General features: G+C 33.4%; 1 protein-coding gene across 5 annotated transcripts in view; it reads left to right on the top strand.

Moving 5' to 3' along the window:
* The window catches only part of KCNC2 (potassium voltage-gated channel subfamily C member 2), a 177,368-nt gene that overhangs the window by 103,457 nt on the left and 57,873 nt on the right, over window positions 1-16,038 (top strand). For 3 of the 5 annotated variants that reach the window (XR_013155824.1, XR_013155823.1, XR_013155822.1), the window contains exon 2: window positions 933-1,107. The exons of the other annotated variants lie outside the window; for them this stretch is intronic. The gene's annotated coding sequence lies outside the window, so the exon portion shown is untranslated. The remainder of the gene's footprint in view (window positions 1-932; window positions 1,108-16,038) is intronic. 5 annotated transcript variants of the gene reach the window in all.

Below are 16,038 nucleotides of genomic sequence, written 5' to 3'. Positions count from 1 at the left end.
AGCAATCCTACACTTAGCCTACTGTGGAATGACTGCACTGCCCTCCAGATGGGCTTTTCCATTCTACACCTCTATCTACAGTGAATAGTTGTATGTGCTCTTGATTATAGGCTGCAAATATTAGATTCTATCTATCTTTCGATATTTTAGGTGATTTCAGATGTTACTCTGATATTTTTCATTATGAAATTTACTTTCTTTTATGGGAGTTTACCTCATCCTAGGAATTCAGAATAATTTTACTAATACATATAAAAATGTTTGTTTTTTTTTCATTAGTCTTTTCTGGGACTTGGTGAACCCTTTCAATCTGCCACTTGTGTTCCTTTGGTTCAAAAAACGTTTTGTCTATTGTTGATTTGAGTATTCATTCTCCTCCATCTGTTCTTTTTCCTTCATCTGAAATTCTTATTATTTGCATATCAAACCTCCTGTATTTTTCCTTAAGATTCTTAACTTTTCTCCCATGATTTTTCATAATCTTGTAATTTCTCTCTGTGGGTTGAGATAGTCTATCCATTTATCTTTGCCGATTCTTGAAAGTTTCCATCATCTCTTTCAGTTCCTCTAATCTTTCTTTTCATTCCATAATGTTTTTAAGAATCTAAATAATATCCTTATCTGGTCTTATTAGTTTTATTTAACATTTCCATCAGTCTCTCCTTAGTGAATTATTTAAAATAAAAGCCTTCTATTTAAGGTCTTCTGATCTTGTGCTTGTTACTCCTCCCACTGGTTGTTGGATTCCATTGGAAGCTGGTTATGGGTCTCATAAGTGCTGGAAGACCAGGGAAAGGTCGACATCCCATAGTTTTCTTCCTTTGGGCTTAAGGTGAACAGACTAGGGGACCTGAGATCTAAGTGGCACTAGAAGGAAGCTTCTTTGCTTCTCCCAGCTGCATTATAAGCCTTAATATTTGCTCACTTTCAAGGTTGGCTAGCAATGTGGCACTGATTGCAGTTCCTGAATGGGTCCTCAGACTCAACACAAGCATGACTATCTTAAAGCAACCCATAGATCTTCAAAGAGAAAGTGATCTCTGGGTGCACCTGGGTCTAAATCATCATCTTACGGCCCTGGTTTCTGGATTCCCATCGGATACACAGGTAAGTAAAGTATACTTTGTCTTCTGTAGTTGCTGTTCTTACATCATGAGAGAATATGATGAGTACATTAAGATTTAAGTTCAAGATGCTGTTTCTCCATAATCTCTCAATAGTCTTTCTATAAGATTATGATAGTCATACATAAATATAATACTATTTATTGAGACTAAATACGCTCAATTTTTAAATCACCACATCACTTCCTCTATGTATATAAGAATTTCCCTATTTTAAATGAGGAAACTGAGGTTTAGATAAATAAATAACTTGCTCAAGTCTGTCATAGTAGCAAGTAGCTAAAATTTTGAATCCAATTTAGTTGGACTGTGAACTTTGTTTTGTACTTTTTCTTTCTAGTGTGTGCTCTCTTACCTCCTTATTGCAGAGAATTTTGCAATATAATTTGATTGCAGAGAAATTGTGAAAGTTGCTATGCTGTTCCTACTTTTGCATCTAGCACATGTATGAAAATACTATTTTGGAATTCTGTTTGTGGTAAAGTAAAACGTTTGTGTCTGATAGTTTGAATTTCAGTTGAACTGTCTAGGAAACAAATGTTTAACTCTCCCTGCCCAATAGAACTATCTCAGCCTTGAAACTGCTACACTGGATTCATGAAAACAACTTTTCCTATTTGGTTTAGAATGGATTTAAACAGAGGAGCCATTTAAAAGATGATATGAAGCTTAGAGGAGGGGGAAATTTTAATTGCTGGGCTTATAAAATTCAGCTGCTGTCTTGGCATGGATAAGAGCAGTTATAGACCAGACCTCATACACAGTAGTCCCAATTCTGAACTGTTTTTAAAAATAATTGCTTCTAAGTTGAATAGTTAAGCAATAGTATAAGGGAAATTATCCTAGAAACGATGGAAGGTTACCAGGAAGATGATGGCAGTTCCTCTTCCTGCCTCAAAACCATCTGCAGTTCAATAGGTGTGGAAAAGACAGGATTAACACAGCTATACAAATATAAGCACCTATTTTATATAGTTTCTCCTCCTATTCTTCATCAAAATTCACTCTCAAACCCACTGACATAAAATTACATAATACAAATCTGAATAACAGGGCAGGGGGTGGTGGTGGTATGTGTGTGCATTGGCTAAAGAACAGAAGCATATGTTTCCTAATTTATTAAAAATTGAGAAATAGAGGGGAAATATACGTCATTGCAGTGAGGTTGGTTAAAGCTAGGCAGCATGAGAGAATAATCGTAACAGCAGCTATCTCATTTTTGTGTTGTTTTAGAACCCTTTGTAAATGTTTATGTATATTTTTATAAGTAATCTTATAAGAAACACTTTAAGTTAAAAATTATTTATTTTCCTATTCTATAACTGTGGAAACTAAAGATTAAATGGGTAAAGTAGCTTGCCCAAGGTCACATTAGTATAGTGCATGTGTGGTATTTTAACACCAGTCATTCTGAGTCAAAGCCCATATTTTAAATTAATTTGTTTTGGACGTATTGTTTGCTTTGGGTAGGTCATTTTATTAAGAGGTGAATAGATAATAACCCAAATGTCTGCTTGGTATTTATTTAACAAATTATTCAGCAAACATTCTTGGTCAGATGGGATTTATTTTTTATTTCTTACTACCATTTGAAGTAGTGTGTCATCAACTGGAGGTCATAGACAGACCTAAGGATGATTCTGGAGGGTTTTTGTTGTTTTGTTGTTGCTTGTTAACTATGCAATTGTGTCATTTTGCTTTCCATGATTTTTTTTTCCTTTCTTTTGTGATGTAAATTTAAAAGTAAATTAGGATTTATATGCGAGATTCTGCTTGCTACTTTCAAGAAATAAGAGTGCCTGGAGAATTCTACATTTAATATGCATCAGTGTAAAATTAATTCTGTTAGAGCTCTTTTTGAATATTTTAGTAAATACAAAATCAGTGACTTAAGAATTATTTTTTCTGTTTGTTCCCATGGTTTACTTTAAAATTTATGTTTCTTTTGCTGTCTCCACTGTATTCCTGTTATTCTTCTGATTTTTCAACTTAAAAGTTGTAGCTGTTTGTTAAATATATTTGCAAAAACATAGAAAAGAACAGATGCATTTCATGTTTCCCTTCTGCTTGTTAGCTGAAAACATGTATCTTACAGAGGTTTGAGAAGGCTATCTTGTCATATTATTTGTCGATTTAAAGAATTACTTCTTTTTCTGATAAAGACTAGGAAAGTAGTCTAAACACTTCAGACAGGAGATGGAAAATAATATTTTACATTATGTAAATTTTATTTTACAATAAACTTCATAATGCAGTTAGTTCTTTGCAATGAGTGATATCTCCACTCTTTCACCTCCATTTATATCCCTGTTGCATTATCTTTGGGTTTTACCTTTTAATGTAAAAGAAAAAAAAAAGAATTTTAAATTTACTGACAGAAAATTGCACTTAATTATCAAAAAAATTTTTAATTATTATCTATTGGGTTGCTTGAACAATATTGGCTTTCCGTAATTCCGTAAAGATTACCAAGTGTACAATTAAAAGATACTTTTGGAATTGAGTATTTGAATTGTGAAATTGCTGATATCAGCTTTCTTCATAGTAATGTAAGGATAACATCACAACTGTAAGAGGTATTAAGTAAGATAATCCTCTCAGTCCTATGCCTACTACATAGTTGATATTAAATCAATATTCATAGATTGTGTTATTATTGCTTTTTATTTACTTTCTATTTCACTAAGAAAGTAGTAGCAGTCTAAAAGAAACTCAGTTGCGCTTCTATTTAACTGCATCTACTACCCGTATCCTCATACTTTGCTTTCCCTCCTATTTCTAAATTAACATTTCCTCCTCTCATCCAATAATAACTCCTTCCATTGCTCACTAAATCCCATTCATCTCACCTCCCCAATTCTCAGATATATTTCTTTCTCCCTTTTCTCTGGAGTAAATCTCATCAGCAAGTAGAATCACACTACAATTTCTTCCAGCCATTACCTCATTACTCTACTCTATTTTACAGAAAAACTTTTTAAAAGAGTTGTCTGTACTTTCTCTTAACAATTCCTGTCCTCTATTTTTGTTTGAACCTACTAGGTTCATGCTTACAGCTCCCAATTTCACTGAGACTTTCTGCTCTTATAAAGATCATGAATGACCTCGTTATTGCTAAAAAACTAAGGTTAAAACATCACTCCTTCTCAACCTAAGAATTATCAACAACATTTGGCACAGTTGGTTATTTCATCCTGCTAAAACGTTTGTTTTTCAGGTTACCACATTTTCCTGGATTTCTTAACACTTCTGTCTGCTCCTACTCCATCTCTCCTGCTGGCTTCTCTTTTCTCCTCTCCACTGTTTGAATTCTTCAGGAGCTCAGTTATCAGAATGCTTCTGTATCTAGTACTGTCTTTAGGTGATCTTTTCCAGTGTTAAGAATATAAATTCCATATATATGTTGATGGCCAAATTTGTATTACCAGCCTAATCCTTTTCCCTAATCTCTGGATTCTTATATCCAGCTGTTTATAATGAAATCTCTTCCACATTGCCTAGTAGCCACCATTGCAAACTTAAAATGTCCCACAATGAAATCCTGATCATCTCTAAATCAGCCTCTCTAAAAGTCTTCTCAAGAAATAGCAACTTTGATTTATGAAGGCTGAAAACTTGGGAGTCAAGTTTAACCAGTTTGTTTTTCTATACCCAGTGCCTTTAAAAATTCTTGTTAATATATATATAGTATACTAACAAGAATTTTAGTACACATTGAGTCTAATATACATATATATGTTATTATATATATAATATATATATATATATATATATATTATATATATAATTTGATACTTTTCTCTACCTCAACTACCGCTTAGTCCAAGGAAATATCATTTCACTTGCATTCATATAATAATAGCTTACCACCGGATCCCCCTGCCTTCAATGTCCTCATGTTTATTCTTAACCAAAGCCAGAGTAATTCCTTTAAAACATAAATACTACAACATATATCACAAAACCCTTCAGCTCAAATTCTAACACTAGCTTCCCATAACTCTCAATGTCAAAGTCAAAGTCAAAGTTATTCCATGACTCTACAAGACTTGGATCCCCATTCGTCTCTGACTCCACTTCTGTTTATTTATTCTGCTCCAGTCAATGCAGGTTTTCTTGATGTTTCTCCTAGATGTCAAGCATTCTTTGGCCCCAGAGCCACTGCACTCACTGTTCCCTCTGCCTAGAGTGTTCTCCCCTGCTCGTCCCAGATACCTGTGTGTTTCACACCTCTGCACTAGACATCTCTTACTCCTTAATTTTTTTTAACTTTATTTTGGTTCATAAGCCTGAAACTACATTTGTTGATATGTTTGTTTTCTGACTTACCCACTAGAATACACTCTTCCTTAAGGGCAGAGACTTTTTGTTTTGATGATTGCTCCATCTTCAGTAAGTAGATCAGTGCCTGACGTATGATAATACTACAAAAATTTTCAATAAATGGATTGTTATCATTGTCATTAATATTGAGCATTGTTTTTATTACTTAAAGGGCAGTATTGCCTAATGGTAAGAGCCTTAAGTGGAGCCATGCTGCCTGGGTTTGAATCCTGACTTGGGCAAGTTATTTAAATTCTCTGTGTCAGTTTCCTTCTGCATATCTACTATAGAAAGAATTTTTAAAATTCATGCCTTCAGTAGACATTTTTCAAAAACATGCTTAGAAATAAATATATGTTAGTGATTTCTGATCTATTTGTACTCGATCAGATATTGTTTAGGGAGGCAACATGTTATATATGATTATCACGGGGTGAAATGAGCATGGATTGTTGAAGTCAGATTTGTTTCCCTGGTTCTGTTAATAGCTGCGTGAATTTAACTTGATAACATTAAACTTCACTCACCTCATTGTATAATGGGGTATTTAGGCATCATAAAGGACTACTATAATAAACAAATGAGATAACAGATCTAGAGTGTTCAGTAGAATGTCTTGTACTAAGTAAATAACGCAGTAATACCAGCAATGAAGAATAAGGATCTGATTTCAGGGCATCATAACTATTGCTTTTGCTTCTGTATCTTCTACAAAGTTATGAGTGGAATTTTATGTGTAGCTGACTTTTCAGGTTTCAGACACCTTGTGAAAGGATGACATCTCTTAGAGCTTTGATAAATTGAGTTGAGCATCTCCATTGAGATAAGTGTGTGGTCTTGTTCATTACATCTACCCTCTCTCTGTAGCCAATGAATTGCGATGATGGTATGAAGAAATCTGTCAATGAATTAATCAATATGAGAAAAAATGTTGCTAGAAGCCATTGAGTCTGCTATGTGTTTGTATCTGAAGAAAGGTGTAGCAGAGCTTATGAGAAAGAGTTTCTCCAGTGTTTTTCATTGAGTTGGTGGAAAAGTGGCTATCAGAGTTCTAAATCAGTATTCGCTAGAAAGTGAGAGTCAAAGCTCCCCCAAAACATCTAAGGCTTGTGCAAGAACTTTTGATTTTTTTCCAAGAAAAGAGGTGATAGTATATTTTCTCTCCTCGTGTTGTCTTGCATGCCAGTGTAGGAATCCCACTCCATATCTTAATCCTGATCTGTAAATCTCATGACCTGATGAAATGTTAAGGATATGTGCCCTCCTTAGTTTATTTATCTTGAGTAGTTTGTTGATTTTATAGGGTGCTTGTTTCTTTTTCTTGTCCATTCTGCTGTTGTATTTTTTTTTTCAATTACCCCTCAAGGAACTCTCTGCCAATAGTTTACACTCAGGAAGTTGTCTCTTCCCAGTAAACTTAAGAAATATTTGGTCTATTCTAATTGCTTCTTTTTAAAATACTGGTATAGATGTTATTGTACTTAACAACAACCGAATAAAACATACACCCATTTGGGAACCATAATAGTGAATATAGAACCCAAAGGTCTAATCTGACTCATGGATGGAAATTTCCAATTATATTCATCAGCTTGTTTGTTTTCTCTGTAAGTTAGATTGAACCCTTTTAATTATTTTCATTTGTACAGCCTGTATTTTGTCCTTGGAAATTATTTTGTAAACAGTTCAGTGCCCTTTTAGGGAAAACCGGAAAGTGTCTTCATCATCCCAAGTTTCTCTCTTGAATCCTGACTCTGGGCTGCTTGCCTCCATTTGAGGCAAACAAAGCCCCAGTGCTCTTCCTTCCACTATTAAGACCTCTTCTGAGGACAGCATTAGTTACAATTTTTATATTAAGATTTTTATATCACTTGAACTTGGGAGTTCAAGTAAAAAGATTCTTTGCCATGTATTGCCATTTGAAATGAATTACTTATATAATAAAAGACATTGTTCCCGATTAAAAGATCTATTGTCAGTAAACACAGTAAAAGAAAGTGGAGTGTATTTTGTGGGCAGTAATGCTTTCTACAAAACTCTGAAAGCTTATCATGCTGGACAGAACCTTTTTTTTTTTTCTGTAGTACCCCTAATTAGCTATATTAAGGTGCTACTCTTTGATCTAATATATGTATATATGTGACTATCCATATATAAACATATGCACATACATAATTAGAAAGCCTACTTTGCTGTGACCATTGGTACTAAAGATTATGGAAGAAGTTCTAAATAATGCAGACCTTGGAGAAATGTCTTAGAGAATATTTATGTTGTTGTAGATTTTTATTGAGGACCGTTTTGGCCACAGGCATGTTTTCCTCCTGGGTTTGCTAAACCTCTCCAAAGTTAGATGTAGCAACTAATGCAGATGTCACCTTAGTCATCTAATTTGCATGTAATGATTATATTTGAAAAACTATTCCAAGTGATGGAAATTTCCTCCTGGGGCAAAAAAAAAGAAAGAAAGAAAAAAATTAAAATCTACTTCACTACATAATTCTCTCTTTTCATCCCTACTACTTTTAGATAACAGCTCATATTCCTTCTCTCTTGACTCCTATGCTTATGCAGAAATATTCTTGTTTAGAAAGAGCTTCCACTGCTAACTCTGAGAAAAGACTGGCTTTTTTCAAGAAGATAGCCTGATTGCTTCTGAAGGCACTGGATGAGAATAAAAATCCAGTTTTGTTGCCTGAGAGCTTCATATACTCTCCATTGATGAAATTGCCCTGTGAGAAAGCACAGCACGAGAGCAATGCATGTGAAGAAATTATTCTTGACATATCCCTTGGGCCGTTGACTTTCTCCTGCTGGGCAGTTCATCGAGATGCACTAATATTATTTCCCATTTGATTATGTGTGTGCATCTGCTGTCAGTTTGCATTGTTAGGATAAGCATTTCAAGCTTGATTATTTGGTATTTTAAATATCATTCCTTCTTCCTAAATGGAAACTCATTTTCTAGCAATTTCAAGGCTTGTTAAATTTGGCCACAGAGGAATATGTAATGCAATTTTTGGTTTCTTTTTTATTCTTATTTTCACTCTCTTTCTCTGGTGCTGAGAAGAAGGACGCCACAGAATTACTAGCACTGCATTTAAAACTTTGGAAAATAGTATTATAGTGGACACTATAAAAACCTAATTTCTCTTCCTTGTAAATTTTCTAATAAGGAAGTATGATTATATCAGACCGATTTTAGGGGGAAAAAAGGTAATCTTAAGAATGAGTCAAGTTCTCTCTTTTTTAGAGACATACTTTTTGTGGAAATCAAGGTTTCTTTATGTTCTAGCATTAAATTGAATTCAGAGCTGCACTCTCAATGGATAAGACAGCCCAAATGACCACCTCTGAAACAAGGTATAGCTTCTTGTTAAATCACATCAGTTACTCCCTTTAGGTATTCCCAGAATTATTACAACCTGTGAAAATGCACAGGGATAAATTAGCATGACTCTGAAAACAGTGTAATCTGGAGTTTTACCACTTTCATCAACGTGAAAAAAAAATTAATTGCAATAGTTGTATTTTTGGCAGGTAAACTGCCCTCTTACACTGTGCTAGATTGAATTTTTGAGTAAGTATATGGAGTATGGGTTATAAATCTTCTTAATTAGAAAACTTGTCTTGTTTTGTATTGCACTTGTAGGGCTTGCAATTTCCACAAATGGTGTTAAAACTCATGTGAATAGGTTTCGTATCCAAAATGGCAAGTGAGTCTGCCATTAGAAACAACTTGCAGTTGAAATTTATTAATTTAAGATGATCAACACCGTTGTTATAGAGAAGAAGAAGCACCCCTCCCTTTTGGTTTTGCTGATTCTTTTCCTCAAAATGAATGATCATATATAACTCAGCATTATAATGCATTAATATACTAGAATGTGATTGAAGACGTTGAATGCTGATTTCCTTTTCCAGCGCAATAGAAAATAGTTTACCATATAATAGTTATATACATATATATATATGTGTGTGTATGTGTGTATGAATCTGACTGAGTAGCTTCTTCCAAGGCACAGATACAACTATAGCTGTTCTGAAAATTCAAGGGAATGACAATAAATCACACGATATCAACAATGTACAAGATAAGTTTACTATCCTTTAACCTTAAGTTCTTACTTAACCAGTATGTTCTCACTAATAAGCTACATGGAAATAGAGAAATATTTGGACTTAAGAATATTTTAAATATGTATTATACAGTAACTTTGAAAATGAAGTAACATATGTGAAGGCACTTTGAAAAAGTCAAAGTTTTTTAACAATTTAAGGTTTTATTAATGATGTGATTTAAATTCACTGTCATGACATAAATGGCTTGAAAAACTACATTTTCTTCCTTTTCATTTATCAGAAAATAAGATGAGACATTTAAGAACTTACAGAGGATTTAGAAAGAAATGGAGGGTCATTATGGTCAATAGATTTGGTCAGATTCACAGAGTTGACAAGATCTTAGGTCTCCTGACCCTAGTTTAGTAATATTCCTAGATAATTTTCACTTGTGACAGGATCCAAGATTGGAAAACCTAGAAATAAGAGAAAGAAGGAGACTGAGTACAAAATGCAAAACCAGCCACTGGTATTTTAACCTACTGGAGGGCAGGAATAGAAGCTTCTTCATAGGATTTTCCTTATCTTTCAACTCATCTTGCCTCTGCCAGGACCTCTCAAAATACTTACCAGCAGTTATATTATGGCACAAATTGTTTGGTTGCAATCCAAAAACCAATCAATAAACAAGTAAAATACCTTATTAGAACAGCTCTCCTGACTTACAATATTAATTGGGCTAATGCTTGTTCCTTGAACTCTTGTCTAACTTCATGGGCCTTCCAGGCCATTTACAAAAATTGTGGGGTATGGAAGGAATGAGAAGAAGATGGCCTTCCATTGTCAGCAGCCTGGAGGGCCTTAGGAAGAGTGACATGGTATGGGAGGCATTCCAGAGACATTCAGAACTCCTACTCATGATAGGAGTCCTGAGAATTTATGTTTTCAAAAGGACTATTGCTCTTTTAATGCGCATTGTATGCACCAACATTTATTTCTTCCTGGCTTAAAATTCTCATTTACCCAGCATTGTTTATTTGCTTAGAGGTCTTCTTTTATTGTCTGTTTCCTCTTATCAGGAGCGCTCCCTAAGTTCTTCTAAGAAACCCAAATTACATGTTATTCCCCAAATTGATATTGAAAAGCCCCAAATCAGCTGATGCTGAGTAAACAGAATCATTCCACAAATCCTACATCTATTTTTAAAGCCCCCTATGGTTGAGTCATAAGTGATAAAGATCTAGTTTTAAAATATATTTATTGAGGTATAAGTTTCATCCAAACCAATCACCTTTTGAAGGTGTCAGTTGAATGAGTTCTGATGAATGCATACAGTTGTAACCACCACCTCAATTAAAATATTGAAGAATTTCATCACTCCAAACTGTTTTCTACTGTGCCTATTCCAGATGTCATATAAATGGAAACATATATACTTCTTTGTGTCTAAATCCTTTCAATTAGCATAATACTTTTGAGTGTCATCCATGGTCTTGCTTTTTATTGCTCTATAGTGTTCCACTGTATAGTTGTATCACAATTTGTTTATCCATTGACCTACCGATGGGAATTTGAGTTGTTTCAAATTTTGACAATTATGAATAAAGCATTTGTGTATAGGCCTTTGTTTGACACAAGTTTTCACTTCTCTTGGGGTCATAGAGTAGGCATCTTTTTAACTTTATAAGAAACTGCAAATTGCTTTCCAAAGTAATTGTATCATTTTACAATCTCACCAGGAAATGTATGAGAGTGCCAGTTGATCTTTACCCTTGCCAATATTTTGTATTGTCTTCTTTGTTTGCTTTATGCTTTTAATTTTAGCCATTTTTGTAGGTTTATAGTAGCATCTCATTGTGGTTTTAATTTGCATTTACCTGATGACTAATGAGCATCTTTTTATGTGTCATGACTTCTGTTTTTGTGTCATAACTTCTGTTTTTGTGTCATATCTGAGAAATATTTGTCTAACAATTTCCCAACTATATTTTGATCCTATATTTTCTTCTAGAGGTTGTATAGTTTTGTCTCATACATTCAGATTGAGTTGATTTTTATATGTGAGCTGGGGGTTCTGCCTTATTTTTTACAACTTTGTTGATTGTTTCTTGATTTCTGATTGCTTAAACTTCTAATTTCACCCTTATCTGTAACTGCTTGCATGGAGCTTCTAATTTACTATCTTAGATGAATAAGAAATATAGATTTTTATATTGTATTTTTTCAAGTTTGATCCCAAGATAAAGATTTATTTTGAAGTATGTATAGTCACAAGTTTCTGCTATAGTTCTGGATTTGTGATACTCACTGTTGGTGTTATGATTTCTAAACATATGGTCAAAGAAAGAAAACAAAAATGATCATAGCAGAATGATTCACTTTAAAAAGCAAGATAAAGTATTTATGACATCCAAAAATATTTTTTGTCGTGCATATGTTTTATATAAATGTTATTTCCACATAAAATTCTATTGAGTATTTAGTATGCAGATTTATGTGTCCCATTTGTAATATGTTTAGGGAACTTTATTATTTTTTTATATTTTTTTACTACCTTTGCCAATTGATTTGGACTGTCAAAGTATATTTTGCTATGTGTGCATGCCGAAATCTGTAAACAAATACACACTATTATAACAAATAAACAAAAGGAGGAGTAAGCCTCTGATGTAGATCTGTTTGAGGAAAAGATTAACAATGAATTTATCTTAAAAATCATCAAAATGTTTTCCATGTAGGCTCTTGAAAGGCAAAGGACTTTAGAAGTAAACTAAATATTTAAAATATTTTTAAAGAGGAAATCTTTTTCCCTAACTGGATCTTACAATGAAGCCCAAGAATAGGTAAGATTCTTACAGAATTGCTGTAGTGAACAGGAAGAGAAAGTTCCACCTTTTTGAATTCTTTTTCATTGTCCCTTCCACCTTAGCTTTCCCTAAAATACTTTCATGGAATGCAGAGTCTTAGGGACACAATGTGAAAATCATTTGTCTAGTGCAGTCCCCTCAATATTTATGTGCAAACTGAGATCCAAATATTTTCCTAACGTCACACCATCATTTGGTGTCAGAGAAAGCTCTTCTAACTCAGTCTGTTGCTCCATTATTCCACAGCTGATGGTTATTCCATTCATTCTGATGGTAAGTAATAGAAATGTGGCATTCTTTCATGTGATATATTTGGTTAGTTTATTGACTTCCACTTATTTAAAAGAGATATGAAATAGAAATGGGAATCACATAACTCTGATAAGCAAAAACTGAGTTCTTTATCTTGAGATGATTGCTCACTCACCAGCTATGTAATAAAAGCATAAAGAGTCATCAGGGTTGAATTCCTATAAATACCAAAAGTTTGTATAAGAATTTCTAAATAATGTTTCATTTGTAATCGTTGTGTATAATCTTCAAACAAAAAACATGTATCTACCATGTTTTAGCTCTAAAGCAAATGGCAAGAGTACAGAATCTCTCTAATAAAGCTATGATCAAGAATTACTGATAGACAGCTGGGCAAGCCAGCTGGGCTTTTCATAGACAAAAGAATGCAAAAGTGAGTGAAAACTGAACTTTATTTGAATGTGAACTAAATTATTTGAATGTGAACCGTGAATGTATTGCATGGTTCAGGGTGAGTGTGACACTCAATTTTTTTCTCTCATTTGAATCTTAGAAATAGAAAGTAAATTTATCTCCAAACAAATGGCACATTGCATTTGTGCCAGCCTTCTAGACACTACTCATAATTTTTCCATTAATTTTCCTTTCACATTTATGAATAATAGTGATGCTTTGCATTTCTTAGCAACATTCCTTGTTAGATTTGCATCTTCAGATAAGTTTAATTCATAAGCTGTCATTAAAGAATGTAAAAGATATTGACATCTTTTTTTCACTTGCTACAAGCAGTGAGAGTCCTTGAATAAGGTCAAACAATGAATCAGCAGGACGCTGAGACAGGAACCTCTCCAAGGTCTCTGAGGGCAAAGTCCTGCTCTGTGTCTCAGCAGGTCTCCTGTGGTAAGGGTGTGATGTTTCTGAACCTTTCTCAGACCACGCTTTGCTTTTGATATTGTATAGCTTCAGAATTCTTCTAGTGTGATTGCTGAGGGATAATTCCTTTACCCAGACCAAGCACAATTTAAGAATTCCACAGAGAAAAGGGATTTAAGATGGGTTTAGAATGTTTGAAAGGCTTCTTTGCAGTTTTCTGTGGAAATAAAACCTGAATCAACCAGAATAATCTGAAATAAATATTTTACAAATGGCAAGAGACTGCACAGTAATGTAACTGCCCAGTAAGGCATGTGAAAATGTAAAGTGTTCATGCTTCTAGGTAGGAAAAACGGAAGCAAACGTCTATTAAATGTTGATAATGATTTTTAATATAAAATATTCAACAAGATAATCATGTCCTTAAGGTTCCCTTAGCTACATGAGAACAGCATTTTTTAAATGAAGAGGCTCAGATTGGAGCCTTGTTGCTGTAAATGCAGTACATTTTTAAGGCTTGAAAATAAGCATGACTTCTCAATTATACATATTGATATTAATAATGAATAATAGACTTATTACAGAACTCCACTAGTTCCAGTGATTCAGACTGACCATTGCATAATTTGATAGTCTTCAAGAGCAAGTAAAAGGACACCACTGGTTTTTGAAAAATTTCATTTTGGAAAAAAACACGCACAAGAATGTAGATATAAATACCTGAATTTTGTAAATGATGAGATGTGGCTTATGAGAGGTTTAAAAAAATATATCCAACGTCACAAAAGTGATGAACAGCAAAACTTGAATTGAAATGTTGGTGTACCTATCTTCAGAGTTCTTACGGTAAAAACCTAATTTTTTCTTAAATCTGTGATGTTTACTTCACTAGTTTGCTTTTGCTTTCCTTTCTCATTCCTTTTATAAAAATTGTGCTTCTATAAATTAACTTTCCCTTGTGATTTTAAATTAGAAACTCCTTAAGATTCTAAAAGGATATTATTTAATCACTAAACATTATGACTTAGAGCATCATAATTGTTGTGTCTTAATTTATAAGTTACAGTGTCTGTTCAACTTCTTATAACTGGGTAAGCTCCTATCTTAAGAGCTTTAGGGTAGTAGAATAATGTAGAAATGTATATGTGTTTTTTTGCAATTTTTTTCTAATTCCTCTCTCATTTTTTACCCACCTTCTGTCTCTGGTAATTGTCTGATTACTTGCCTTTTATTGCCACTTAGTCTGATGAAAAAACAGAACTTTACTGGCTTTGGTATGGATTCTTTGAGTAATAAATTGAGCATATGATTTTTCTTATACTCAACAACATTTTATTATTTAGGCTTTTAGAACTTTAGGGAGCTTAGAAATTGTTTAGCAGAAGAATATTTTAAATAATATGTTATGAGAAAACTTAATGAATAATGAAGAGAAATGTTGATTTGCTCTGGTAGAAGTGGGATGGAAGCCTTATCCACTTGGATTCTTTTCTTCTTTCCTCATTTCCCTCAAAGTTGTCCCTAAAATATTTTCATAAAACCAAGAGGTTTGGGAAAACACTCATTTAGTCCCTTCTTCTCCATTTTTATGTGTAAACTGAATAGCCTATAAGTATTTGTATATCAGTCTGGGTCTATTGTAAAGAGAAATAAGATTGAGCTGAGTTGTTTGCAATAGTCTTGGTTGAAGGGAGCCTAATATAATTGGAAAGTGTGGGATTTGTTCATTAAAATGGTCCAAAGGGACCATGGTGAGTGGTATATGGAGAAAATTAAGGACTTCAACTGGGCCATAGATGGCTGTAGTAGGGAAAGAGTGAAACTTGAATTTATAGAGTCACTAATAACATTACCATTTTACAAAAAGCCATTCTAAATTAATTTATCAAGTTAATTGAGTCAACTGCTGTCTTGCTAAAATGTTTCTACAGTAAATGAAATTACAAATAAAGTACCTATCCACATGAATCTCTAATGGAACAAGAAACAAATATTGTTATTATAGTAATAGTAAAAAAATAAGGATTAAGAAATTTTAAAAATTTAAGATAATTTAATAGATTAATTAAACAAATATTAAGATCATGATTAATCATCCCATTAATTTACTTTTTAAACACAAAATTAAGTAATTCCCATTAGGGCTTTTGAGGAAGACTTATAATATAATTTTTCTGAGAAAGTAAGACAAAGTAGAGCAGATAGAGATCCAAAAGTACCCTCTAATACTAATAAAGATGAAAATAGAAATGAGGAATATGGCTTAGGTCTGAGGGTATAATGTTTCTTAATACTGCACTCCAGAATTAGGCAGATTTACACCTCTATTATGGGGTTGGGGTTGAGTAGACTGGGCTATTCAGTAGAACTCATATTCCCTGTGGGAATTCCCTATAAACAGGATTTAGATAAAAGTAAGCACTATCACCCAATTTAACAGGAGCAGACCTGAGTTTATATATGTAAGATATAAGTAGGTTTTTGAAGATGATTGTAGGAAGAGGTGGAAATTCTCTTTTGATTCCATTTTCTCTGTA

Source organism: Tamandua tetradactyla, chromosome 7 (genome assembly GCF_023851605.1).
Source record: "Tamandua tetradactyla isolate mTamTet1 chromosome 7, mTamTet1.pri, whole genome shotgun sequence".
Classification (NCBI taxonomy): domain Eukaryota; kingdom Metazoa; phylum Chordata; class Mammalia; order Pilosa; family Myrmecophagidae; genus Tamandua; species Tamandua tetradactyla.
The sequence above is the reverse complement of the archived record's forward strand: the minus strand, read 5'-3'. Positions and strand labels throughout refer to the sequence as shown.